This window comes from Pleurodeles waltl, chromosome 2_2 (genome assembly GCF_031143425.1).
Source record: "Pleurodeles waltl isolate 20211129_DDA chromosome 2_2, aPleWal1.hap1.20221129, whole genome shotgun sequence".
NCBI lineage: Eukaryota > Metazoa > Chordata > Amphibia > Caudata > Salamandridae > Pleurodeles > Pleurodeles waltl.
In genome coordinates, this window is record NC_090439.1 from 735,827,899 (window position 1) to 735,855,300 (window position 27,402).

Below are 27,402 nucleotides of genomic sequence, written 5' to 3' on the forward strand. Positions count from 1 at the left end.
TGATTTTGTCTGAACTGAGGTGGCATGGTGGGCAGAAATGGATTAGGATGTGGCACTGAGTAATTACTAGTGGCGGAGATTAATTTAAGTTTTCCATCCATCACTTTTTTGTATACTTTAGTATGTTGTCCTAAGTGGGATGAATGTTCCCAGACTTGGGTCCCTTGTACACTGTGACACTGGAACCAATCTATACCTGGCTAATGAGCCCTAACTATGGCAAAACTGGTCCTGTGGTACTTAAGTTCTGGTTCAGAGAAGACCTGGCATGGCAGTTCAGGCTGGATTATTTCCACTGGAGCTGGGTCAATACTGATTTGCAAATGACTGTGTTCAAAGTTAGGTGGAATGAAGAGGCAAAATAATGATGAATTGGAATGCCCCCTGAGTAATTACCAGTAGCGGGGACTACTTCAATCATTCCATCACCACCTTTTTGTATACCTTAGTTTGTCACCCCAGCTTCGAAGGGTATACCCAGATGTGGGTCCTGTGCATTCTGTGTCACTGGAACCATGCTATACCCAACTGATAAGCCCTAACTAGAGCAACACCAGTCCTAGGTTGATTGCGTTCTGGTTCAGTTTTGAGAGAGGACATGGCCTGCAGCTTGGGTTGGACTGTTTCCACTAGAGGAGGGCCAAAATTGATTTGAGGCTAAGATTATGCATAACAGCTTTTAATGCCACTTTGGCAGCACCTTTAAAGAACTTCTTAACAATAACATCAATCTAGAGCTTAGAACACTATAGTTCACAAACAGTCTTTTCACAGAACACCCTTCTTCTTTAAATGTGGTGATGAATCCAATCTTCCTATTTAAATTCTTCTTCTCTGTCATCCGACTACCTTTGAAATACTCTTTTCCTTCTTTTCTGTACTTCTGTGAAATAAACATGAAACACGTCATCAACATAAACCTTAAACTAACACAATATCAAAATCCTGTAAAGAACAAAATACAAATTCACTATTACAATTTATGAATCATAATTTTTCTCCAACCTTAACCATTAAAAATATATACATTTTTCCTTTTTTGTTTTTAAATAGGGCCGCGGAGGTCAGGATAATGTTAGCTTTCTTGTCTTTAATGAAATTTTGTTTCTCTATTTATTACAATTGGAGAATTGACAAGACCAAAGGCTACCATTATGCATGTTGAAGCACTACATTTGACACATGTTTTATTGGTCTAAAGTAATGTTTTGCAAACATATTAGTGTTTGACCAATCAGCTGTTTTAAGAATCTCTTCCAAACGTCCTCCAGACCTGTACATTTTGCTTGCCATAGCATCTCATAAAGAATGTGGTTTAAACATGTTTACATCAACAGCTGCTTGTTCCATTATGCCTTTCACCCATCTGGCAATTGTGGCTGTACTTACAGCACTATATAGCTTTGAATAAGAAATTATCCATGCTTTCTATATTCCATCATTCTTTTCTCATATTTAATCAAACAATCCACTACACACATTTTTTCTCATCAGGATATTTTGGATAAAACACAGACTCTGACATTGTGTTTGTTTTCCTCCATATCTCATGTTATACCCCATCTGGACTATAAACTTTGCTACGTACCTCCAAAGCCTTTACATGAGAACCCCTTGTGCATGAAATTAAACACAAAAGAGTAGCACATTTTTATGATAAGTTCTTGAAATCTACATACTAATTCATAGGCCATGCTATGTATAGTAGCAAAATCAAGTTAACATCCCAAAAAGAATCATATTTCGCTATTGGAGGTCTCCTCACTCTTTTAAGAATCCAACATATTAATATATTCTGCCTACAGACTTACCATCTACATGAACAGGACCTTCTGAAATCGCAGATCTATAACAAATCATTGTCCTATATCCCAAACCTTTCTCAATTTGTTTCACCAAACATGTATTACCTCTATGATAGTGGCTTCCATGGGATCCAAATTCCTCTCCATGTACCAACATTCCCAAATTCCCCAAATTCCTTTATATCTCCTTGTAGGTCCTGGCATCCAGGACTCCTCAAGTAATTCTGCAGTCCTATGAAGCATTCATTCCTGATACGTTCCAATCAAGAAGGTTCAACACTCTGTTCTGAATTAATGGATGCTTTTCTCCTTCTCCATTCCTCGATAAACCTTCTCATGCTGGTATGAAAAAAAGGTATCGTACATGCCTTCTCCATACTGTTGGAAACCAAATTTGTGACACCCAAAATTGTGTCATCAACACCATCTGACATTTCCCCTGTCTCACCTTCAAAAGGACCATCTGGATCATTGCAAAGGGAAGAAAAGCATAAGCTCTCTTCTCTTTCCAAACTTGTTGACCCCTTTGGATCTGGCAGCCAGCTGAAGTAGTTTTCTATTTGGAATGCTAGTCTGCTCACAAAAAGACCCACTTCCTATGGACCCCAAATCTCATATATCCTGCAAAAACATTTCCAATCCAATCTCCAATTGCTGAAATCCCCCAAGTGTTGTGAATTCCAATCTGCAGTCCAGTTCTTCTCTCCTGGCAAATACTGTGCTTTCACTGTTATCTTGTGTTCCAAAAAAGAATACCAAAACTCCTTTGCCATCTCTGACAATCCACAGGATCTGCTCCCTCCTAACCTGTTGATATAAGCTCCATCAGACACATTGCCCTTCTTCATCAATATTGACTGCCCCGTGAAGTCTCTCTGAATGTCTTCAGAGCATATAATCCAGCTGTTAATTCCAGACAATTAATATGACTCAACTTCTCCTTCTCTGAAAGATTCCTCCTGTCTGAAATTCTCCTAAACATGCCCCCAGCCTTTCAGACTTGCATCTGTCTCTCTCCAGAACATCATCTGGAGCACATCCAAAAATGGCTCAACCATTCCATGCCTCCATATTGTTTGATTACCAATGTAACTCCTCCTTCGTTTCTGCATTCAGTGCCACCTTGTCTCCATACCGTTCCCTTAAAGCATCCACTTTTAACCTCTGCAGAGCACAATAATGCAGGGGACCAGGAAATATAGTCTGAATTGAAGACGGCAACAATCCTATTATCCGAGCCAGCTCTCTTAATGATAATATCTATTTTCTCAACACATATAATATCTCCTTAATTTTCAATTTCACCTTTTGCTCTGGAAGATGTAACATGGCTTTCACAGTATTTACTTGGAATCCCAAAAACTCTATATTTTGTGAAGGAATTCAAACAGATTTCTTCCTGTTTATCAAAAATCGAAATGCTCCAACATGTTCCCCACCTGTTCTAACTCTCGGCAGGCCTTCCAAATCTTGTGACATTATCAAACTGTCATCCAAACCATTCACACACCTCTCTCCCCAAACTATGCCATCACTACTCTCATTATTTTTGTGAAGCACCATGGTGCTGAAGAAAAACCAAAAGGAAGACATTGGAACTGATACAGATGCTTCTTCCACCTGAACTGCAAATATTTCTGACTTTCCTTCTCCAGGGGAATAATGAAATGCATCCCCTAGATTCAAATTCACTAGCCAATTGTTTCTCAACAACAAACCTCTTAAATAATTGACCCCTTCTATTTGAAATGTCTGTATACCAAGTAGTTGTTCAATTCCCTTAGATTTATCACCGACATCTATCCTTTCTCTTTTTTCTGCGCCACAAATATTGTGCTCAGAAAGTAACTCTCGCTCTCCTCCATGTGTTTTATCACACCTTTTTGAATCATGGATTTGATCACTGAATCCGCTACTAATTTTAGTTCTTCTGTTACCTTTAGCTCTCTCGGTTCTCTCTTCTGAAATGGAAGATCCACAAATTCTATTACAAACCCTTGCACGCTTTCCAAAACCCAGGGGCCTAGCATTATCTCCTCCCAATGTCTCACAAAATACTTTAATCCCCATACTCACCTTGGGACGCCGCGTACCTCTGCCCTCCACCACATGCAAACCTTCCCCTTCCTGCTCTTGCTCTGTTTGGATAAAATCCTGAAGTGCTTTGGAATCCACATCCTCTGTACTGATTATTATAGTGGCACCTATGAATCCCTTGACCAGTAGAAAGTCCTCTTCTACTGGCCCTTTCAAAAACACTACCTCTAAAAAATTGTTTTCATATTAACTTGTGCTTTATCTAAAGCTGTAAATGTGGCCAAATATTTCTCACAGCTCTCTACTAGTCCTTCTCAAAATAACAAACCTTTATTATCTTCCCTAGGTGCCATATCTCCCAGCTTGGGAAAAATGTTCATCAAGATGGCCTTTCTTCTCTCTGCCATTAAACCAGCATTTGCATTTCCCAACCATACAGTATCTCTCTGAATCCATCCCAGAGTAATTCCAAATGTACTGGAATCTCATTTACATTTGCCTCCTCTGCCACACACCTTTTCATCAATGTCTGATCTAGAACAGTCTGTTCTCATCACTTCTCTCACTTCCTTCCCCAGAGGTTTCGGAATCCACTCCTTAATAAACCTATTCACATGCTATATGGGCCATCATTCACCACTTCTTGGATGTCTAATACCGTACAGTGAAAACATCTCCTCGCCTAATGGATCTCTTAGCACCGCTGAAGAACACGGACCCTCTGTGTTCCCAAATTCATTATTGAATTCATCATCTTGAAGTATGTCATACCATCCTCTGGCTGGGAATTGTGGCCCGTCAAAACTCATCCTCTTGTGTGCCGCTAAGGACACCTCTTCTTTGTGTGTCGCTAAGGGAAGCCATCTCTGTGTGCCACTAGGGACACCAAATCTTTGCATGCCCCTAAGTACACCATTTCTTTTGATGGTATTTAATCAATCTTCACCTTTTTAGTTATAGATATGTCCTCCAAGTATTTCGTTTTCCTAGTTTATTTTCCTACTTTCTTACTTCTTGTTTCCTTCTCATCAGACAAGGAATGCAACTCCTCTCCAGACTCCTAGCTTTTTCTTTGTCTTTTAAAATATCATCTAATGTCTCCTTCACCTGAGATTTCATCTCATTTGAATCAACTTCCTTACTACCTCTTCATTTATAATTGCTCCTGTAATCTCCACATGACTTCATTGGCCCGACTCAATAGTCTTTTTAATTAGCTAACCACTGTCTCTAATATTCATAACCTACACAACTAACAAAACACTCAAAATCCTAACACTAGGGGGCATATTTATACTCCGTTTGTGCCGAAATTGCGTCGGTTTTTTTGACGCAATTTCGACGCAAAACTAACTCCATATTTATACTTTGGCGTTAGACGCGTCTAGCGCCAAAGTCCATGGAGTTAGCGTCATTTTTTAGCGTGGACACCTACTTTGCGTTAATTATATGCAAGGTAGGCGTTCCCGTCTAAAAAATCGACTCCGAGGCATGTGCATGGGATTTATACTCCCGGGCAAAAATCACGCCCGGGAGTGGGCGGGTAAAAAAAAATGACGTACGGCCGCGTTTGCGCCGTTTTTTAGCGCCTGCAAAAGGCAGGCGTTAAGGGACCTGTGGGCTCTGAAGGAGCCCAGAGGTGCCCTCCCATGCCCCCAGGGACACCCCCTGTCACCCATGCCCACCCCAGGAGGACACCCAAGGCTGGAGGGACCCATACCAGGGACATTAAGGTAAGTTCAGGTAAGTTGTTTATTTTTTATTTTTTTTGTGGCATAGGGGGGCCTGATTTGTGCCCCCCTACATGCCACTATGCCCAATGACCATGCCCAGGGGACAGAAGTCCCCTGGGCATGGCCATTGGGCAAGGGGGCATGACTCCTGTCTTTGTTAAGACAGGAGTCATTTCTATGGGGGTTGGGAGTGGAAAAAAATGGCGCAAATCGGGTTGAGGCGCAAAAATTGCCTCAACCTGACTTGCCCCATTTCTTGACGCCCAAGCTCCATATCCCCCTACGCCGGCGCTGCCTGGTGTACGTCGTTTTTTTTAACGCACACCAGACGGCGCCGGCGGCTAACACCGGCTAACGTCATTCAATAAATACGGCGCCCTCATGGCGCTTCAGAATGGCATTAGCCGGCGCTAATTTTTTTGACGCAAAACTGCGTTGGCGCAGTTTTGCGTCAAAAAGTATAAATATGGGCCTTGATGTCTTTAAAAACAGCCAGCCAATCTAATATAACACAAGACCTAACATACATCAAAAGAACCTGAATTTAGTATCTAATTCTCCTAATAAATAGCCACATTGCTCCTCTCCTTCCGCGCGCAGATTTTAAAACAATTGTTATACATTTCAAAACATTCCAGTGTGCTAGCACTTTAATGATTGATCTTAAGGGGACTTAGACCAACTTAGGATGGCCTCTCAAAACACATGAGATAACTCCCAAATCTATTCCTTTATTACTTCCTCTGTGCCAAGGTTGCGCGCTGGCTGACAGGGCGCTTGTGCATTGGATGCTTTAAAAATGCTAGTAAGAAGGAACTAGCACGGTAGAAAAGCGCGTGCTGCACTTACAACTGTTAACATACTGAGTAAAACAAGGACTCATAGCTGCCCCTGATGTCAAACTGCCAATAAATAGCATGGCAGTACATCTTACGTTAAAAGCAATTGAAAAATCATTCACAACAAATCCGAAAAAATAAATAACAAATATTCTATTATTACCTACAGTATTGTTACCGTCCAGGTAGACAAGTTATTGTTAATTTATGGATTATAAAAATCTTCCTAACACATACCCACATGCTTCCATAGATTAGAAGTGCCTGGTCAAGTCTTTTTAATATAAAAAACTAAATGCTATGCTGACATTCCTATACCATTGTTTCCAGAACAATATTACAGAAAGCAATGCACTTATTTCTTCCTGAAGCAGCATGTAAAAGAGGAACATTTTTTTATGAAAGGACTGTTCATGGACTACAGTGTTCTACATCCTAGATTGATGTTTATGTTAAGAAGTTATTTAAAGGTGCTACATAAATGACATTTAAAGATGTTATGAATATTGATATCCTCCAGTCTTGAAATGAAATGCCAAGCTCCAGTCTCATATGGCTGAGAAAGATAGTCTGAATGTACAGAACATATGCTCCCATTTTAGCTTCTGGAGCACCTCCCCAAACCTCCATTGGAAACTCATGAGAAAACAGTTTTATCTCAAACATGATTCATGAAATCCCAGCAGAAGGCCTTTTCACAGGGTAAAATCACCTTAAAACACACCACAATTCCTAAGATTAGTATGGTACTATCACCAAATTATTTATATTGTGAATAAAATCTGTTATCATCACCCTTTATATGTTCTCCTTTTTGTGACCCTCAAAACCTGCCATTCACTACAATACATTTTAATACATTTCAATGGGGTCCATGTCCAATAAATATACATATATTATTTAGTAGGTAGTTATGGTTAGGACCTAGTTTCCCTAGGAAGAGCACTTTTTATTTTGCCATTAACTTTTGTGCTGCTTGACGAATCTTCATTAAATTTTCAAAAAGTTAGAGCTGCTGTCTTGAAAGTTTTGGGGTGATCGATCAAGCAAGGGCCGAGAAAAAGGAGGGTCCCAAAATGCATTTTCCTCATACATTTTCCCATAGGGATTTTGAACATGATTACAGCCTGAACCGCTGGACAGAATTACAGCAAATTTGGCAGAAACTTAGCTCTTGTTCAAGAAAGCATGCCTTTTTTGATTTGGTGTAAATATGTTCATTAGTTTTGGAGTAATTAGAGATTAAAAGATGTAGATCTCTAGGGATGCAGATCCTCCGTAGATTCAACTTACCCCAAAAGGATATCTGATTGATGCCAACACTTCAAGAAGGAAGTGTTAGCATCCATTTTGAGACTTAGTTTAAGCCGAAACTCACAAAAAAAATTAAAAGAAAAAAGAAAAGGGGCAAGGGTAGGTTTATCCTGAGGCCCTTGCCTTGGTCTATGGACCCCACCAGGGTTAAAAATCATTCTTTAAATCTTGGAAAGATCTGGGGATCCACAGATTTTTTTTTTTTTTTTTTAGAAGGGCAGTCTCTCACCCTTTTCTTTTATTTGGCCACCAGGTGGGCCAGGTCTCAAGGGAATTGAAAAATGAGGTGGGTGCACAGGACCCCATCCAAGGGCTCATATTAACCCGGGGTCCACCACCTCTCTCGAGCGATTAGCCAAAAAAGTGAGGGGGGGACATGCAGCTCCCGCGCCCAAGGGACAACCACATCCCAGGAGCAAAATCTTTGTTTAAAATGGGGTATGCCGGTACGGCCTCCCCAACATCCCCAGGAACTGCCACCTCCCTGGGGCTAGATACAGAATTTTATGTGGGGGGCCTGTGCGCCAACTCCCTGGGGCAAAATATTTATTTTATATGGGTGAGGCCCATATGGGATTCCTCACAGCCTGAGACCACCACCTCCCTTGGGCTAAAACAAAAATTTGTGCAGTGGGGCCCACACATCCCCCCACAGCCCAGGGACTTCCACCTCTTCTGAATAAAATATTTATTTTATATGGGAGAGGCCCATATGGCCTCCCCCACAGTCCTGGGAACTGCCACCTTCCTCTGGCTAAATACAGAATTTGTGCCAGGCCTCAGGGGTTCGCTGTGGCCAAAATCAGTTGTGTGCTTATATGGGTTGGCCGCAGGCCCTGTGGCCAACCCGCACCATGCAAGACAGACTGTGGCCAGGCCTTGCGGCTAACTCCTGCTGCACATGGCCAAATGTTGTGTGTTGAATTAAGGTATCGTAAGTGAAATTACTTTCAGTTAAAAAAATGGAAATTCACTGGAAAAAAATAAAGGTTAGAGGGAAGTTATAATTAAAAAATAGAATTAAAAAAAACATAGACATATGTTATAGTTACCTTAGGGCGTGAGTTATAGTTATTTAAAATACCTCTAACTGCTGAATTTCTATGCTTTTGTACAAGTTAATTTAGAACTTAACTATAACATCCCTGTAACCTTTGTTTTTTCAGTGAATAAATAAATATATACATATATAGATATATACTTAATATGTGGGCCAATTAGGGTGGAAGGGAGGGTGCAAGTTATTGTTACCTTGGGCATGAGTTATAATTACTTGAAATAATTCTGACTATAACATCTGAATTTGTATGGCTTTGTGCATGTAAATTCTGAACCTAACTATAATGCCTGTGTAACCTTTGGTTGTTTTAATGAATTTCTAAGATTTTTTAAAATGCTAATTCCTACCTTAGGGTGTATATATGACATTTGTATAACACAGCAATATCCATCTGTGGCTATTTGTGGTAACATATGGCATAAAACATACAGTTCTGTTTGCTCGGGTAAATGTGCATAACAAGCTGCTCCAAATGTTCAGTTCTGTATTCTCAATTAAACTTGTGAATAATAACACGATGTCCCCAACCATTAAAAAGGATACAGTTGTTGATTGCACCCCCCTCACAGTGCCTCCTTGCGGACTAAGTAACTGATGCTGAAACAAGTGTTGCAAGCTTCGAGCAAGCTTTCCTTAGCCGAGGTGTATCAATGCATAAGGAGAAAAATAACAAAAAGGGGGCCCCTCTCACATGCATGAAATGCGGTACTTCCCATAACGAGCAATTATCAGATATGATGATTGCAACATACATCAGCAAGACAGTCATGTCAACAGTGATTGTCCCACCAGGAGGTGCATCCAATGCTATTCTCTAGGTTAACTCAGAAAGTCCCACCCATGTGGGCTATTGTGCCTGATGATTGCTGATGAGGTGTAGTAAAGAATTAAAGGAGATTAAGGTGCTCAGCTGGCTACTGTCAGAACTGCCCAGTGCTCATACCTGAGTGAAAAGAAGAACAAACAGATGTATGAGAACAATTAAACGAGCGCAACATACAGTCATTCCTAAAAGAACTAATGAAGGAAAATTAAAATACATACCACAATTCATCGTAAAAGCACATTCATTTCCTCACTGGTGTTCAGCCCCACAGAGGTTGAGGTGTCAAAGTCCACAATATACTTAGATTCTAGTTCTCTGAACTGCTGTTCCCTGTTGCCCCCTCTTATGTCAAGCTCAAAATTATCTAGCACCACAAACCTCAACCACTTCTCATACCCAAAATATTACTCTGTGAAATGTCTGGAAACTGCATACTGTTGATCGTTATTCTGAATTACCCTCTTGTACTCTAGTACCCTTTTCCTGGCTTAATGAACTGTACTTCCTACATAGAAGGGCATATCAGGCAGTAGATACAATATTCTATTTTGTTACAAAAATTCTCCCTTATGTTATGTTCTCTTGTGGTGTTGGGGATCTTAATGCTGGTACAGTTAGAGCTACTGTTGTGTGCTTTGCATCTATGCAGCAAAAAAATCCATTGTTCATTCCCTTTTATTTGCTGGTAGTTGAGTGTTGTGTAACCAGATTGTGACTTAAATTATCTTTCAGGGAACTGCTTTTCCTGAAGGTAATTTCTGGGGTGTCATGCTAATATTTAGTATTTGATCGGTTTTAAGGAAGTGCCTGCTTTTGTTCTGTCTTTAACTCACGTTATAGGCCTGATTAGAGTATGTGGTGACAAATCTTACTTGATCCTGTTCATCCTCCTTGGAATCCCTGCTAGGATGCAACAGGTGCCCTAGGACCCTGATCTACCTTAGCACAGGTTTGAGCAACCACCTTGACACCTTAGCTTCTTTCCTTAAACCTCTGTTCCTTGTTCCCCTTTTCACATTCAAAGCCTTTGTGGTGCTACAGTTACGTTTAGCGTGCAAAAGTTCACCTTAGGGGATACTGTAAATCCGACTCAAAGGGTAGGCACTAGGGGCCAGATGTAGGAAAGGATTTGCAACTCGCAAACGGCAAAAACTGCCGTTTGCGAGTTGCAAATCGCATTTTCCTATGCAGAAAAATGCATTTCAGAATCGCAAATAGGAAGGGGTGTTCCCTTCCTATTTGCGATTCCTTGTGGTATGCAATACCATTTGCGACCGCATATGCGGTCGCAAATGGTGTTGCAGTTACCATCCACTTCAAGTGGATGGTAACCCACTCGCAAATTGGAAGGGGTCCCCATGGGACCCCTTCCAGTTTGTGACTGGACCCAAAAACATTTTTTCAGGGCAGGGAGTGGTCCAAGGGACCACTCCCTGCCCTGAAAAAATACCGAAACTAAAGGTTTCGTTTTTTTTTTTTAAGTGCAGCTCGTTTTCCTTTAAGGAAAACGGGCTACACTTAAAAAAAAAAAAACTGCTTTATTTAAAGCAGTCACGAACACGGAGGTCTGCTGACTACAGCAGGCCTCCATGTTTGCGAGTGCCCATAGTCGGTATGGGGCCGCAATTTGCGACCCACCTCATGAATATTCATGAGGTGGGTCATTGCGACCCCATACCGACTCGCAGACGGTGTCTGAGACACCGTTCTGCATAACATTTTGCGAGTTGCAAATAGCGAGTCGCTATGACTCGCTATTTACAACTCGCAAAATGTTTCTTTGCTACATCTGGCCCTAGATGCTTTGAGCAACCTGTGTCCTGCTGTTAGTTTGTAGAATGGCTTGGTTGTCAACTGACCATCCTTAGCAGAGATCTCCACATCTAGGAATACAATTTTGGATCTGCTCAACTGCCTGTAAATTGCAGATTGTACTCATTATTGTTAAGGAAAGATACAAAATCCATGGCAGATCTCTCATCCCCTTTCCAAATGATGAATATATTGTCTATGAATCTGCCCCATAGAATTAGCTGGTTGCCAAAACTTTCCAACTCCATGGACACCTGCTCCTCCCATCAACCCATGAACACAATTGTGTAACTGTGGTAGAAGCAGGTGCCCATCGCAGTCTCCTACACTTGCCTGTACAAATATTTGTCATAGAGAAAGAAGTTGTTGGAGAGGCAGTGATGGATCATATCCAGTACCATCATGGTATGCAACAACAGGGAAATGGACCTGGCTCTTTTGAAGTGCCTAATAACACAAATTCCTAACCCCTGCCAAATTCTCACATAAAGACTGTTTACATCCTACTCCGTGGACACCTGCTTCTTTCACCCACCCATGAACAAATTTGCATAACTGGGGGTGATGCAGGTGCCCATCACAGTCCCCTGCACTTAACTGTACAAATGATTGTCAAAGAAGCTGTTGGTGAGGTAACGGATCATATCCAGTACCATCTTGGTATGCAACAACAGCAAACTGGACCTGGCTCTCATGAAGTATTTAATAGCACAAATGTCTAAACCATGCCTAATGCTCGTGCAAAGTCTGTTTACATCGAGTGTGGGCAATGTGTAAGCATCCTCCCAAAGTATGTATTCAATGATCATAAGAAAATGTGTGGTATCTTTTATGTATGCTAGAGGTGCACTGACAAAAGGCCTGAGGTAGTAATCTATGTATTTGGAGGAGTTTTCTAACAGTGACTCTGTAGTAGACACAATGAGCCTCCACAGCAGTTTCTGTGCATTTTTATGAAGTTTAGGTATGTAAAGAGACTCCTTCCCAACCCGTCTCCTCGCCTGTATCAGACTTGCGGCATCCATTCAAAACTCAACACCGCCCTGAGGAATGACAGGCCCTAAGGGAGAAACACAAAGCAGAATCATGATGGGTGGAGACAGTCGAGCCACAAAAATAGATGACAGACTTCTTTCAACAGGTGCCAGGGGGTGGGGCCAAACCACACAGAATACCTACTGATTAGGCTAGAGAGAAGGAAGCTGTAACTAATGCAGAGTTGAAGGAGGAAGGAGGGGGAAACACCAACTTTGGGACTGGTCGACATATAGATGGGTACAACATTTAGGTCTTCTTCTGCCGGGAGAACTGCAAATGCATATGAAGCTGGTAATCCAAGAGAGTTGGATTACCCCCTATGAGGACATAAGAAGAAGCATCCTTTAAAGCTTGGGGGATGATTGTGAAACTTACAAAGTCCAATTAAGACAGCTAACAGAAGGACCTCATGAACCTACCCGAGCGAGATCTAGCTGATATTATTAAGAGATAGATCTAGCTGATAGATGGTTTTGACCTGAAACAGCCACTAAAGAAGAGATTCTGAAACAAATATACTTGGGGCAATCCCTCATGTCATTACATCCTCCCATACAGAGATGGGTGAGACAATACAGCAATGTTACCCTTGGAACAGCAGGAAAAATTACAGCACAAAAAGTTGTGCTTAAGACTGTAGCAAAGGAAAGGAAGAGAGCGGATGGAGGGTCAAGACATCCGGGTCAGCATGACCCATGAAAACACAAGGACCCCAGAAAATAGACACCACCCCTGTCATGGTGAGGCCCAGTCCTAGACAACCCAGGCCACAGTGTTTCCATTGTAGTGAATTTATTCATATCTCCCAGGTATGCCCACAAAAAGAAGAACCTATAGTGTTACTCCTAAACAGGCCTTGGTATTGTTACACCATGAAGGTAAACGGGGACACATTAGCAGCCCTCCTAGATACTTGATGCCATCAAAGTGTCATTAGACCCCAAGTAATTCCTGAAGGGATACGTAAAACAGAGGGGATGGTTGAACTCCGGTGTGTACACGGAGACAAAAATAAGTGCCCTCTTACCACCGTTGATGTAGAACATGAGCAAGACCCATGGTTCCCTTACAAGTGGGATTGATATCCCAGCTTCTTGAGCCACTCATTGTTGAGACAGATCACCCCTACTTTGAGTCTTCGGTGCGAGATACAGGGAGAGAAGGGCCTGCCTCAATGAAACAGAGGAAAGGAAAAAAGGAGAGGAGGGCAGACAAGAAAAAGTCCTCCTTAAAGTTAACAGTGTAGCAGGAAGAATTTGTTTGGGATTCTGGTAGAGACTTTTGAGCCACACAAAGAGATAAACCTCAAGTCTGGGAAGCATGAAACAAGGCTAATGATGAAGAAGACCCCCAGGGGTAGGTGCCCACTTTTTCACACAACAAGGGTTGTTGTTACGAAGAGGAGGACCATCTCAGCCCAAACAACTATTCATTCCCACTCTCTTCAGAGAGAAGGTCTTGTTTCTTGTACATAGCCACCTGTTGGAGAAAAGAGAAAAGGCAGTACTAGAAAGATTTTATTGGTCAGGCATCCACCATAACATCAGAAGATATTGTAGGGAGTGCCCCATTTGACAGGAATACACACGTTCCCTACCCCAGAAGGCCCCCTGGTTTCCCCTCCCTCTAATTGATGAGCCTTTCTCTCTGGTTGAAATGGACATTATTGGCCCTCAAATACCTTCCAAGGGTGGGTACAGATACGTCTTGGTAATAGTTGACAATGCAACACGCTATCCCAAAGCTTTTCCTCTGGGGCACCCAAATACCACCTGCATTGTGAAAGCAATGATTGAACTGTTTTCCCGAGTGGGGTTTCCCAGGGAAATTATCACTAATCAAGGAACCCCATTTACTTCAAAGCTAAAGAAACAAATATTTGTACAGTTGGGCGTAATACAGATCCGGACAGCTGCAAATCATTTGCTAACCAGTTGTTTAGTAGAATGATTTAATGCCACATTAAAAACTACTCTGAAAAAATTATTAGGTCTTGAGGCAAAAAATTGGGAGCAGATGCTGCCTTTGGCCCTGTTCTTCATTAGATGCCAAGAACAAAGCAGCACTGGCTTCTTCCCTTTTGAACTCCTCTTTGGTCAAAAACCCTGTCCACTACTTGATATGGTCAGAGAAGTGTGGGAGCAGGAGAAATAGGGTTCTAACCCCTTAATAAAATCCGTGACGGGACAAAAAACCTGGTTGGGTCAACTAAGAGAGATAACTAAACTGAACCTTGAATATGCCAACAGACCTAAAAAGTTTGGTATGCTCCACAAAAAAAAATTACAGTAATTTGCGATAAGAGAGCAAGTGCTTCAAATGTTGCCCTTCTCTGAGAAGAAAATGCTAAGTCAGACGCAAAGCCCTTTTACCATGGTAGAATGGGTTTCACTTGTCACCTATAGAGTGGAGATAAACAAAGAAAAAAAAAGAAACTCAAATATGTCACCTTAATGTGCTAATAATATGGGAAAGTTCCCTCCATGCTTTCCTTAGCATGCCCAGGGAAGGGTCCATACTCTCTCCTTCTTACCTTGACACATATTTAAGCCTTGTTCAGAAACAAGAACTGATAGATTAACTTTCTACCTGGAGACATTCTCTTGGAAGGACCACTAAAATATCCCATGCTATAAACAGTAAACCAGGGGACAAAGTCAGATTAAAATCGTATAAGGTACCTGAGGCCCAACGGAGGGCCACTGAGGAAGAGGTACAGGCCATGTTGCAATTGGGTGTCATTGAACTATCCACAAGTGAATGGAATGTCCCAACTGTCCTTGTTCTAAAACCAGATGGCTCAGTTTGCATGTGTAGAGACTTCAGAAAAGCCAATAAGATCTCTCAATTTGATACCTATCACATCCAGAGGATTGATGAGATGATATAAAAACTGCGGGGGCTCAATATATCAGCACCCTCAACTTATGTAAAGGATATTGACAGGTACCTTTTCGACCCTAACACAGGAAAAAACAGCTGTCTCTACTGCTGTTTTTTTTTATCAGTTCACTGTCCTTCCCTTTGGGTTGTATGAGGCCCCGTCACCTTTCAACGGATGAGGAATGAGGTTCTAAAGCCCCATGACCAATACACTGCTGCTTATATTGACAACATTGTCATATATAGCCGCCTCATGGAAAACCCATGTACAACAATCAGCTAGCGGCTTGGTAGCATTAGGGTCAGTACCTCTCAAGGTGACCCCCACAAAAAGTCACTTGACAGCTATGACAGTAAAATACATAGGCTATTCGATCAGGGAAGGTTTTATTCGACCTCAGAAAGAAAGAATTGCTCCCATACCCTTTCCAAGAGTAAGAGCGATCTAGTGCTTTTTAGGACTGGTAGGTTATTACATGAGGTTCATACCCAGATTCTCTCAGATCGCCTCTCCTCTAACGGTTCTGGTAAAAAAAGGAAAGGAAGCTGTAGTAGGGCTGTGTCATCCCTCCCCCAAAGTCTTGGAAGTATTCCATACATTACAAACCTGTCTCACCTCAGAACACATACTCCAGAGTCCCGATTTTTTAAGGGCTTTCATATTGCAAATGGATGCCTCAGGAGTAGGTCTAGGGGTGGTTCTTTCCCAAAAAGATGAGCATGGGGATGAGAAAACAATTCTATACATGAGTCATAAATTATATCCCAGAGAAACAACCTACTGGACCATAGAATAAGAAGCATTAGCCATCAAGTGGGTGATAGAGGCACTGCGGCTTTACCTAGAGGGACGTGGATTCAACCTTTACACTGATCTTGCTCCCCTAGAGGGGATGTCTCATAACAAAGGGAATAACTCCCATGTGCTTGGATGGTTTTTGACCCTTCAACCATATCATTTCACTACACACCATTTAAGGGACCTGAACAAGGCCATGCCAATTTTTTTGTTTTGATATCCAGAAGACTTATTTCATCCAAGGACAAAAGTAGGAATAGAGATATGTAAAGAGACCTCCCTCCCGACATGTCTCCTCACCTGTATCGGACATGCGGAGTCGATCCGAAACTCAACATTGTCCCAAGGAGTGACAGGACCTAGGGGAGAACCACAAAGCAGAATCATGGGCGTTGACAGTAGATCCATCAAGTTTGATGACAAGTATAACCCACACAGAAGGCCTGCTGTTTAGGCGAGAGAAGAGGATGCCAAGACTAATGTGGAGTCGAAGGAGGAAGTAGAGATGACAGCCGCAGGATTTGAGAGGAAGAAGAAAGGGAGCGAAGCACTGACGTGACCTGAAGGAGCAGGAGAGAGGAGGAAAGCAGAGCAGCAGCAACCATATAAGGACAGGAGTAGAAGAGGACCAACAGCTTAACAGCCCCAGTGATCAGAAGGCAGACACTGATGAGTGGTTCGAAGCACACTGGGATACACCACCAGAGATGCTTCTGCATCCTGCCACAGTCCAGGAATACTGTGGCTGGGAAACACCCAGAACAACGACTCCTAAACCACGAAGTCGTGGAAAACGAAACGAAACAATGGTTTTGTTTTCCACGACTTCCTGGTTTTCGCGCCTTAGCCACGCATGTGTGAACCACGTACATGCATGTTTAAGGCACAGAAGAAGGGAGTCGATGCGGTGAAGGAGGAGAAAAGTTGGGCTGCGACTTGGGCTGTTTTTTTGGGGGTAGGGTGGGGTGGGAGGCTCGTGGTGATTAGGGTTTAGGGGGGTCAGGGTTTAGGTTTTAGGGGTGGGTTGGGGGGTTGGGGTGCTTTAGGTTTTAGGGACGGGGTGGGGACTCAGGGTATTTTTAGTTTTTGGGGGTGGGTGGGGCTTGGGGTGATTAGGGTTTAGGGGGAAGGGGTTTAGGTTTAAGCGATGATTGGGGGGTTGGGGTGCTTTAGGTTTTAGGGGAGGGGGTTGGGGTTGTGGTAATTTTTGGGGTAGGGTTTGGGGTGGTTGGGGTGTGGGGGGCTACAGGGGAAGCATGCTTGAACCATGCATGCTGATCACTAATGCCTTTACCAGGAATGTCTTTACAATGAAAAATCGTAAAGGCATTTGTTTTTAGGGCATTAGTGATACCAATGAGTTTGTTGTTCCAAACTCATTGTTGAGCCATGGGTGCTTGAAGCACTCATGGTTTCAACATATAACCCTGTGGCTTGGGTGGTGAGTGCTAGGGACAAGGAGGGGAGACCTATATAGGGCATGAGAGATGGTGAAGAGAAAGTGTACATCTCTGGAGTAATAGCTTTTTTTCTATATGCACACCGTTATTTGATGGGTCATCTGGGTGAATCCTTTTCACCATAGCTAGTAACTGAAGGGCAATGGATGCTCTATGATCTCATTCAACAGCTCCATCGCTTGTTTTCTTAGCAGCCTTTTTGGGCTTTTGTTTTCCCTATTTAACTCTTCTTCCTTATCACCTCATAGATCCTTCTTTGCACAGCCCCGGGCCCCCTTGACACTGCCCGAACACCCCTATTAGGCATGAAGTAAAAAAAAAACCTTCACACATATCACTCTGTGATTTGGTGATGGCAACACATAAAGAGTAAAGAATTAGCATACTCGCTGCATTGTTCATTGTTCTTCTTCCTGGAGGGCTCTGGCTGTGAACCTGTACCATAATATCTGCAACAGAAGAGGAAAAGAGAAGAACAGAATAATTTCATTCTACACAGGAAGAGACGGAGATGGAAAATAACCTATCACTACTATCACATCCTCCTGGAAGTACTGATCAAACATGTAGCATTATTTTTTGGTATATTCCTGTCTCACTTTGAAATGCATACTAGTTATTTACCTTGTAAAAAGCTAAGTAAAAGACACAATTCACAATACAATAAGCCTCTGAAGCCATATTGGATAAAGCATGACAGGTGGAATCCCCAAGTTGTCTCATGCCTTCTGTCAAGTAATCAGATTTGGAAAGAATCACCATATTGCCACATTTGTCGAACTGGCAAATCATAATTGAGGTGCCCTTCAAATCTTCTAAAGCATCAAGTTGGGACTTTGAAAGATTGTTTCTCTTTCTTCCTTTGGTTTTATATCTTATTTTTTTCAACTCTTTAAAGCCATATTTTTCAAAAACCTCAGCATCACAGTAAATCATTGTTAGAAAGTTGGATTTGAGTTTGAAAGAACTAGGACATGGCATATCTACCTCCATATTGAGATTACACAAATTAATGAAAGGATCCACATGACTTTCTTGACCAGTTTCAAGTATTGCTAATGTGTGTAAAATCTCAATATCATCAATACATAAATCAATTAATATAGACCTAGAAACCATATTACATCCTTTAGTGGGTCGTGAGTGAAATCACTTTTTTCAATTTCAGCTTTCTGACAAAGTTAAATAAATCAATTTTCGTCTGTCTATAATTCAAATTGCTGGATAGGCAAAAGGAAAGTCTTAAAGACAAGAGGTCAATCTCATATTTGGATAGATTATGTTCGGATAGATTTATCACACTAATTGTTCTGATTTTATGATCCTTTATTTTCACTCCCACAGACCTTCCTCTTTCTCTTCCTATATCTTGCTGTTGTTTGTTTGTTCCTTTCTTCTTCCTCATCTGCCTCTCCCTCTGAAAATTCTGCTCTATATAGTGCTCTGTCATTCCCTATTTCAGCATCTGGAACTACTTTTAGAAATTCTTCTTGTTTGTACTGCTGTGTGTCAAGGGACCCCGTGCAAATGGTATTTTAGAAACATCTGAGACATTGCTATCGGATACATTGTTATCCTCAATTTTGGAAACCTCCGTTGCTTTTTGTCCTCTGAAGGGTGCTCTTGTTCTGTTTGTTTCTCAGTGAACATATGGTCATATTGTCAGTAGAAAGTCAGAGTCCTGCTTGCTTGATAGTCCTTAAAATAACATTTAAATATCTTCTCCTTTTTGTTCATTATTTCCTCCTCTACCTTATTTAAATGTGTTTGTAAGTATATTGGTCTCCTTTGAGACCATATTTTTTTACTTCTGATTTGACTTTGTCAATTTCTTCAAATATTTTGATTTAGTCCTTCAGAGCATTTTTAACTAAGAATGTCATCATGGTTAGTGAACAGTCTTTGGAGTTATTAGCCCATTCCTCCAAAATATCCAGGTCTAGGTCCTCATAGGTGGACAGAAAAACAAATCCTATGGCCTGTAGGTACATGTTCAACATCAATGTACGGTTGTAGGGACTTTAACTCCCCTCCATTTTGCCAGTTCCTTTTTGTGCAGCTTTTCTAGTTTCTCATACAACATTTGCACTTTCATGCCATCTCCAATATTATCATTAGCTTTTTGTAGTCTTACTGCCATTGGTTGTCTGTGCAAAAAAACAGTCTATTAGACAGTTCCTTATGTTTAGCTTAGAAACTGGACGCCACATTCCTGCAGTCTCTCAACAAGTCAAACAGTACTTTGCATCCAGGTGCTGCTCATGGCTCCCATGGAAAGTAGGTTCTAACTATAACTACCTACTGACGATCACCAGTAGCTAATATATATATATATATATATATATATATACTAGTCACTAGAAGTCTATTCAGTTCCAAAGCTAATCTATCTTGGCTATCTAAGAAAAGTCTCGGTTTTTGGAAATGTGGTCACTGTAAATCTTGCTCATATGCACAAAATACCCATTCATATACCACATTTGAGGGGAAAATTTGTGAAATAACTGATCGCATTACCTGTGAAACTGAATATATTGTATATGTTATTGAATGTGGCTGCCATAAAAAATACGTAGTCAGGACCATTCTTAAACTAAAAGTGAGGTTTCTACAACATCTTAGAGCAATTAAAAATCATGATCCATCTTATCCCTTAGCTAACCACATTTTGGGATGTACATGAAGGTAATTGCAGTTCCTTAACATTTTACAATATAAAAACCATTGCTGCTTATTCCCCGGGGGGGGGGGGTAACAGAACTGCCCATTTAAGACAAACTGAATCTAGAATGATTCTATTATTAGGTACTGAAAACCCTTGGGGTCACAATTTGGATGCGGAACTTCATGTACATCTGTGAAAATTCAAACTTCTGCAGTCTCTAACCAGAAGCAATGAAATTCCATATACATTAAGTAATAATTGACATTGCAATGAGAGTTTTTATGGGATTCTGTAATTATTAACATTAGTTCCGGACTAGGATATTGTTTTCCAGTCAATATATATACATTCATATATAGAATTTTTCTTTTTTCTTTTTTTACACCTAATTCATTAGTTTTGCACTAAATTAGCACTTTTGGGGGAATACTAAGCGGTCTCTATATATATATATATATCCATGTCCTTGGATTAAATAGGTTTTTTCCTTTATACTTTTACATTTACAGAGATCCTGTGTTTGTGTCATAAATATAACTTTTTCAATTGATGTAATACCTATATTTAGAAGATTTTAACCCTTTTAGTGGATTATTTAAATATCAATTTACATATGAATTTAGCATTATTATCATGATGAATTGAGATATTCAAATGTTGGTATCAATTATGATAAGATTTTCGGTTATCTACATATATTAACTTAGTATGTATCTCTTTTAAACATCTCTTTTATCATCATTCTTTATATATACAGGTTGGAATCATTTAATCTATTTATAGCATGAATATACTAATTGTATTTATAAATCGAAGATGTTTACATCATAGTGCATACAGTTATTTATATATAATGCATTTGGAACAGTAAAGTTATAATTTTATATTATCTAAATAAGAAAATATTTACATGTGGGTTGTTCTTTTCTCTATAATTTTTCATCAAAAATTGAAAGAACATTTGTTTATAAGTGAGAATGTTACAATATGATGCCACAGGGGACTATATAAGAAATATGGAATGTAATGTTTAAAACTTTAAACCTAACCCAAGCACATGGACAAAAAATTTATAGTTTGAATTTAAGACTGTCATGTTACAAAATGGCCGCTCCTTTTGCACATTTCTTTAGCTATGTTGTTAAAAGCAAAAAAGGACTATAGGATTTAAATAGTCAGGTGTAAAAATGTCCGCCAATGTCCAGTTGAAGGCTGTTTCCGAAACGCGTCGACATTTGGCTGGGACAGCGTGTGTTTGTTGTTCATTGTGGGCACATTACGGATTTTGCATTGAATGAAATTTTTGGAAGTGCCATTTATTTATTTTTGCCTTTTATATGAACTCTTTCAATAAAATGGAGCCGACGATTTTGCATATGAGTGATTTTTAATTATTATATTCACTCTCTACTTTCCACGAGCTTGTTTGGATATTTTGCAGCCTTTTGGTGTTTTATCGAGTTTCACAGTCTTTTTGAAAATTATATATATATATATATATTTATATATATATATATATATATAGAGAGAGATATATATATGATTCGGACTTGGCCTAGTCTGGCATGCTTCTCTAAACATAAGGTTTAAGGTCAAGCGGGGCTGAGAAACAAGGGGACCCCATACCTAAAATCCATAGGGAAATTGAATAGAGATATCACAAAGACTGCTGAACAGAACTAAACCACATTTGGTAGAAAGCTTGATATTATTCCAGAAAGCATGCTTTTGTGATTTGGTGTAAATCTGTTCATTAGTTTTTGAGAAAATAAGGTTCAAAAACTGTGCTTATGTAGATGGCTGTGTTTGTGGGACAATTGCAAGAGTACTACAATCACACAAATTAACAAAATAGAGGAATCTGTTTGGCCAAGGGGGCTCTCCCCACCAGTCACCTAGCTTCTATGAGAGTGAGGGCTCCTATGGAAGCTCACACTCTGATTGTCTGTCTACAACATGAAAATACTTGTTGCAGCGTCCATGCAGGACTAGGGACTAAGCCCCATGTGCTGAAAATGTTTTAAAAAAATATAAGGGATCAGGGTAGGGATACCCTGACCCAAGGGCTAAAAGTTAAAAACTTTTTTTTTTTTTTTTTCCGCAATTCCAAGGGTGTCCCACAGGATCATGGTAAAAAGACAAAACAATGGACTTTTTTTTCAATAAATGACCCCTCGAGTGGGACAGCGCTGAGGTTGAAAACACATTCATTTTTTTTTAATTATAAGTAGAGGGCATGTGTAGGGAGGTATAGGCTCCCAATCCACCGCTGACTTTGGCCCAGGAGACCCCATCCCCCGTGGCCTGGATAAATGTTTGAAGGGGAGATGGGTTGTGGGTCCACGCACAACTCTCACAAAAACTCTTTCAAGTTGTTACTAATACAAAAGGAAGGCAGGAAGGCAGTGTATGTGTATGTATATATCTATATATATATCGTCATCATGGATATTGACAGTTATGTGAAGGAGGCTAATCATCAACTTTCCAATAAACAGCATTATCAAAAACTAACCACCAATCCCACTAGTGAATATCAAATCATATACTGGGATATGCTTGATATTTGGCACACTAATGATCTTATAGATCGAAATGAATATCTTTATCTAAAAGTTAAGTCTCCCAGAACCCCCTGTATCTATTTTCTACCAAAAATTCATAAAAATAAAAAACATCCCCCTGGTCGACCTATTGTCAGTATGAATTCGTCCCTCTTAGAAAATACCTCTCGCTATTTGGACCTCTTTCTATGTCCCTATGTAACCAAATTGCCCTCATACCTACGAGATACTAATGATTTTCTATCCATGATTCATAATGTTCTATGGCAATCCAATTATTTATTGGTTACCATGGATGTGACTGCACTTTACACTTCCATCATGCATGATTATGGTATCCAAGCGTGTAGTCATTTCTTAGGCACTCGTAAAATTGAATTCCTTCAACACACCAACATGCTTATAAGCATGTTAAGATTCTGTCTCACCCACAATGCCTTTCTATTTGACAACCAGTATTACTTGCAAAAACAAGGGACTGCGATGGGAGCTTCATTTGCTCCCACTTACGCGAACCTTTATATGGGCTGGTGGGAGAAGGAGATAGCTTGGTCTGACTCGAATAGTAAATATATGGAACAAGTGGTACTATGGGTCAGATACATTGATGATCTGTTTCTCATTTGGGATGGTGATGAAGGTTCTCTTGTACAATATGTTAACATCTTGAACAATAATGAGTTTAATATCCATCTAGATTTAAAATATAGTGCCCAAGCTATTGAATTACTTGATGTTCAGATTTCTGTACGAAAAGACAGTTTACAGACAACTATTTTTCGTAAACCTACAGCTTGCAACTCAATTCTGCATGGTAATAGCGGTCACCCAAAAGCTTTGAAATGGAGCATCCCATATAGTCAATTTCGACGGGCTCGTAGAATTTGTTCCAATGATGAGTGTTTAATACTGAAATTGTTACTATGACACAGAGATTTCTGGAGAGAGGTTATCCCTTAAAGATTCTTAAAGATGCACATTCGAGGGTGCTGAACATGTCTAGAGAAAAACTTATTTTCAAATCTGGCAGCACCAACAATCAGGATCAAAGTGATGGATCTTCACCCAGACTCTTTTTTGAATTTAATTCTCAACACTCCCAACTAAATAACATTATACAAAAAAATTGGCATGTTCTGAGACATGATTCTGCTATAAAGGACAGTATAGGTCCCCATCCACATATAACATATCGTAAAACTCAATCATTGGGTGACCATCTTACCAGAAGTCTATTTAGTTCCAAAGCTAAATCATCTTGGCTAGCTAAGAAAAGCCTCGGTTTTTGGAAATGTGGGCACTGCAAATCCTGTTTATATGCACAAAACACCCACACATATACTACATTTGAAGGGAAAATTTGTGATATTACAGATCGCATTACCTGTGAAACTGAATATGTCGTATATGTTATTGAATGTGGCTGCCATAAACAATATGTAGGCAGCACCATTCATAAATTGAAAGTTAGGTTTTTACAACACCTTAGAGCCATCAAGAATCACGACCCCTCTCACCCTTTGGCTAAACATTTTTGGGATGTACATGAAGGTAATTGCAGTTCTTTAACATTTTATGGCATTAAAACCATCGCTACCCACCCCCGGAGGGGTAATAGAACTGCCCATTTGAGACAAACTGAGTCGAAAATGATTTTACTTTTAGGCACAGAAAACCCCTGGGGTCATAACTTGGATGCAGAGCTTCATGTACATCTGTGAAATTTCAGATTTTTACATTTGTATATCTTTACAGTAGAAAATATGAAATTTATTCTGTATTGAACATTTTTTCGGGATCCTGTGATTGATCAATAATATTTCCGGATTAGGACACAGTTTATTTTTTTATTTCATACATTATATTATTAATTTTCTTAATGGTTTTACACTCATTTCATCACTCTTGCACTTTATTATTAACCTTTGTGGGATACTTTAGCAGTTTGCACATATATATCCCTGTTGTTGAATTTGATGGGGTTATCTTTTTAACTCTGAGATTAATAGTATCTTTGCCTGTGTCATGGATATAATAATAATCTTTTCTGTTGATATTGTATTGATATCTGGAGGACTTTTTTTACTATTTCTTTGAATTGTGTAACTATTTATTTACAATTGAATTTAATACTGTCATTATGATTAAATGGAATTTTTATATGTCAGCATAAATTGTACAGAATTTTGGTAATCAATTCTATTATCTATATATTTGTCCCTTTTATATATCTTTTATTGTTATTTTCTGATATAAGTTGATTGGAATTATTCCATTTATTTATAGCTTGTATATAGATTGATTGTATTGAAAATAACTTATAGTACACATATTTATTTATCTATTTATATCAAGCTTTTGAAATTGTCAAGCAAAAAGTGGACAGTAATTTTATATTAGAGAGAGAAAAAGGAGAAAAAAATATATCATATATGGGTTGCTTTCCTCCTTATATTTATTAATTATCAATTGAGAAAATATATTTATTTATGCAATCATAGGTGATTATATCATAAATGTGATGTTTTATTACAAAATAAAGGAAATACATAACGTTATATTTAGGAGTCTATATCCCATCCAAGCACAGGGTTACTATTTTTCACCTTTGAAATCTAAAACTGTGATGTTACAAAATGGCCGCTCTGTTTGCACTTCCTTTTAGTCATGTAGTTAATAACAAAGAACTACTATTGGATTTAAATAGTTGGGTGTAAAAATGTCTGCCAATGTCCAGTTGAAGGCTATTGCCGAAACGTGTCGACATTTGGATGGGACAGCGTGTGTTTGTTCTTGGTGGGCACATTAGAGACTCTTTTTATTGTGCCTTTTATTTTTTTACACTTTATCATGCAGTGTGAAATTAACCTGCATTTGAACTTTTTCCAATAAATTGGAGCCGAAGAGATTAGATATGAGTGGTCTTTGACTCTACACTTTTACGAGCTTGCTTGTTCGGATATTGTGCAGCCCTTTGGTGTGTAATTGTATTGCACCGTTTCTTTGAACAACCATATATATATATATATAAATATCTATATATATATATATATATATATATATATATGTATATATATATATATATATATATATATATATATATTATTTTTTTTAATCTTTTTTTTTTTAAAACAGTGCAACCCAGTAAAGCACCAAAAGGCTGCACAATATCCAAGAGCTCGTAGAAAAATAGAGAATGAGCACAATTCAAAAAGTCATTCATGTGAAAAAATCGTCAGCTCACTTTTATTGAAAAAGGTTCATAAAGGCAAATAGAAAAAAGGCACTTCAAAAATGCATATAACAATACTCAATAATGTGCCCAAACCAAACAACACACACACGCTGCCCTGGCCAAATGTCAACGCGTTTCGGCAAAAGCCTTCAACTGGACATATATATATATATATATATATATATATATATAGAGAGAGAGAGAGAGAGCGCGAGAGAGAGAGAGAGATACATAAAAATGTGTAAATATATATCTATATATATATATATATATATCCATTCTTCCATTTCCACCATTGCCACTGAATTCCTTAAAGATGGGTCCCTGTTCATGAGGGTGGACTCACATATCAGTATCACAAGAAACCCAACCAGAATCAGGACAGGCACTCACTGGGTCATTTTAAGGATTTATTTGTGAAGCAAGCAGATGTGTTTTTGTGACTGCCTTTATCAATGCTCTCTGCCAATAAGACATTCCTCTGCTGAATTCATTTAAATTACTCTGAATGCACACTCATTGGAGAATTATATGTTGAAACAAAACATGGACTCGGCTTCTGAGCTGAATACATCATTCATGGCCGCCATATTAGCATGTCCAATATTCAAGACTGCCCATTTGACAGTACTGGTGTTTCATAAATGATATCAAGAAAATATATGAAAATACACCATGACGCACCACATCACAGTTAATCAAAAGATGGCCAAACACCTAAATGCTGATTCCTTTCTCACATGCACATGGTTGATATTCTATCCTCCATCTTTCTGCTCATTTATCCGGGAGCAGTTCTTAACTGTTTTCAAGGGGCAGCTCATTACTTCACACACCTCATAGGAATGTCCTTAAAATCATCACGTTACCCCTCACCTGCCGCATTTGATGTCATACTTAAATCAACTGGCACAATGTTGCAAGAGTTAAGCCAAATGACAATCACTCCACAGATTTGAATAATCTCCGACCCTCTTTTGTAGTCAAGAGTATCTGGGTCACATGAATCCAACTGCAGTGGTTATGGCAGCATATTTATAAATCCATTCTTCCATTTCCACAAATGCTGCCAAACACCTTAAAGACGAGTGCCCTGTTTGTAAGGTTGGACTCATGTTCCATTATCACAAAAATTCCTACAAAAAAGCATGTATACATATTTTACACTAGATAGTCAGGACCATCTTTCCACAAGGAAAATTGTTTTTGATTTACTTATATCTTTGACACAGTTTGCCAACTCTTCACAAAACTTTCCAAAAATTAAGGGGGTCATTACGACCCTGACGGCCGGCTGTAAGCTGGCAGTAACACCGCCAACAGGCTGGCGGT

At 39.6% G+C, this 27,402-nt stretch overlaps 1 long non-coding RNA gene across 1 annotated transcript in view; it reads right to left on the reverse strand.

The window, feature by feature from the left end:
* Positions 1 to 237: 237 nt before the first annotated feature.
* Positions 238 to 27,402, reverse strand: part of LOC138273923 (uncharacterized) — a 344,769-nt gene continuing 317,604 nt past the window's right edge. Inside the window, exons 3-5 of the long non-coding RNA XR_011200301.1 lie at positions 17,993 to 18,055; positions 16,447 to 16,505; positions 238 to 883 (exon numbers count right to left, since the gene is read on the reverse strand). This is a non-coding gene — a long non-coding RNA (uncharacterized lncRNA). The remainder of the gene's footprint in view (positions 884 to 16,446; positions 16,506 to 17,992; positions 18,056 to 27,402) is intronic.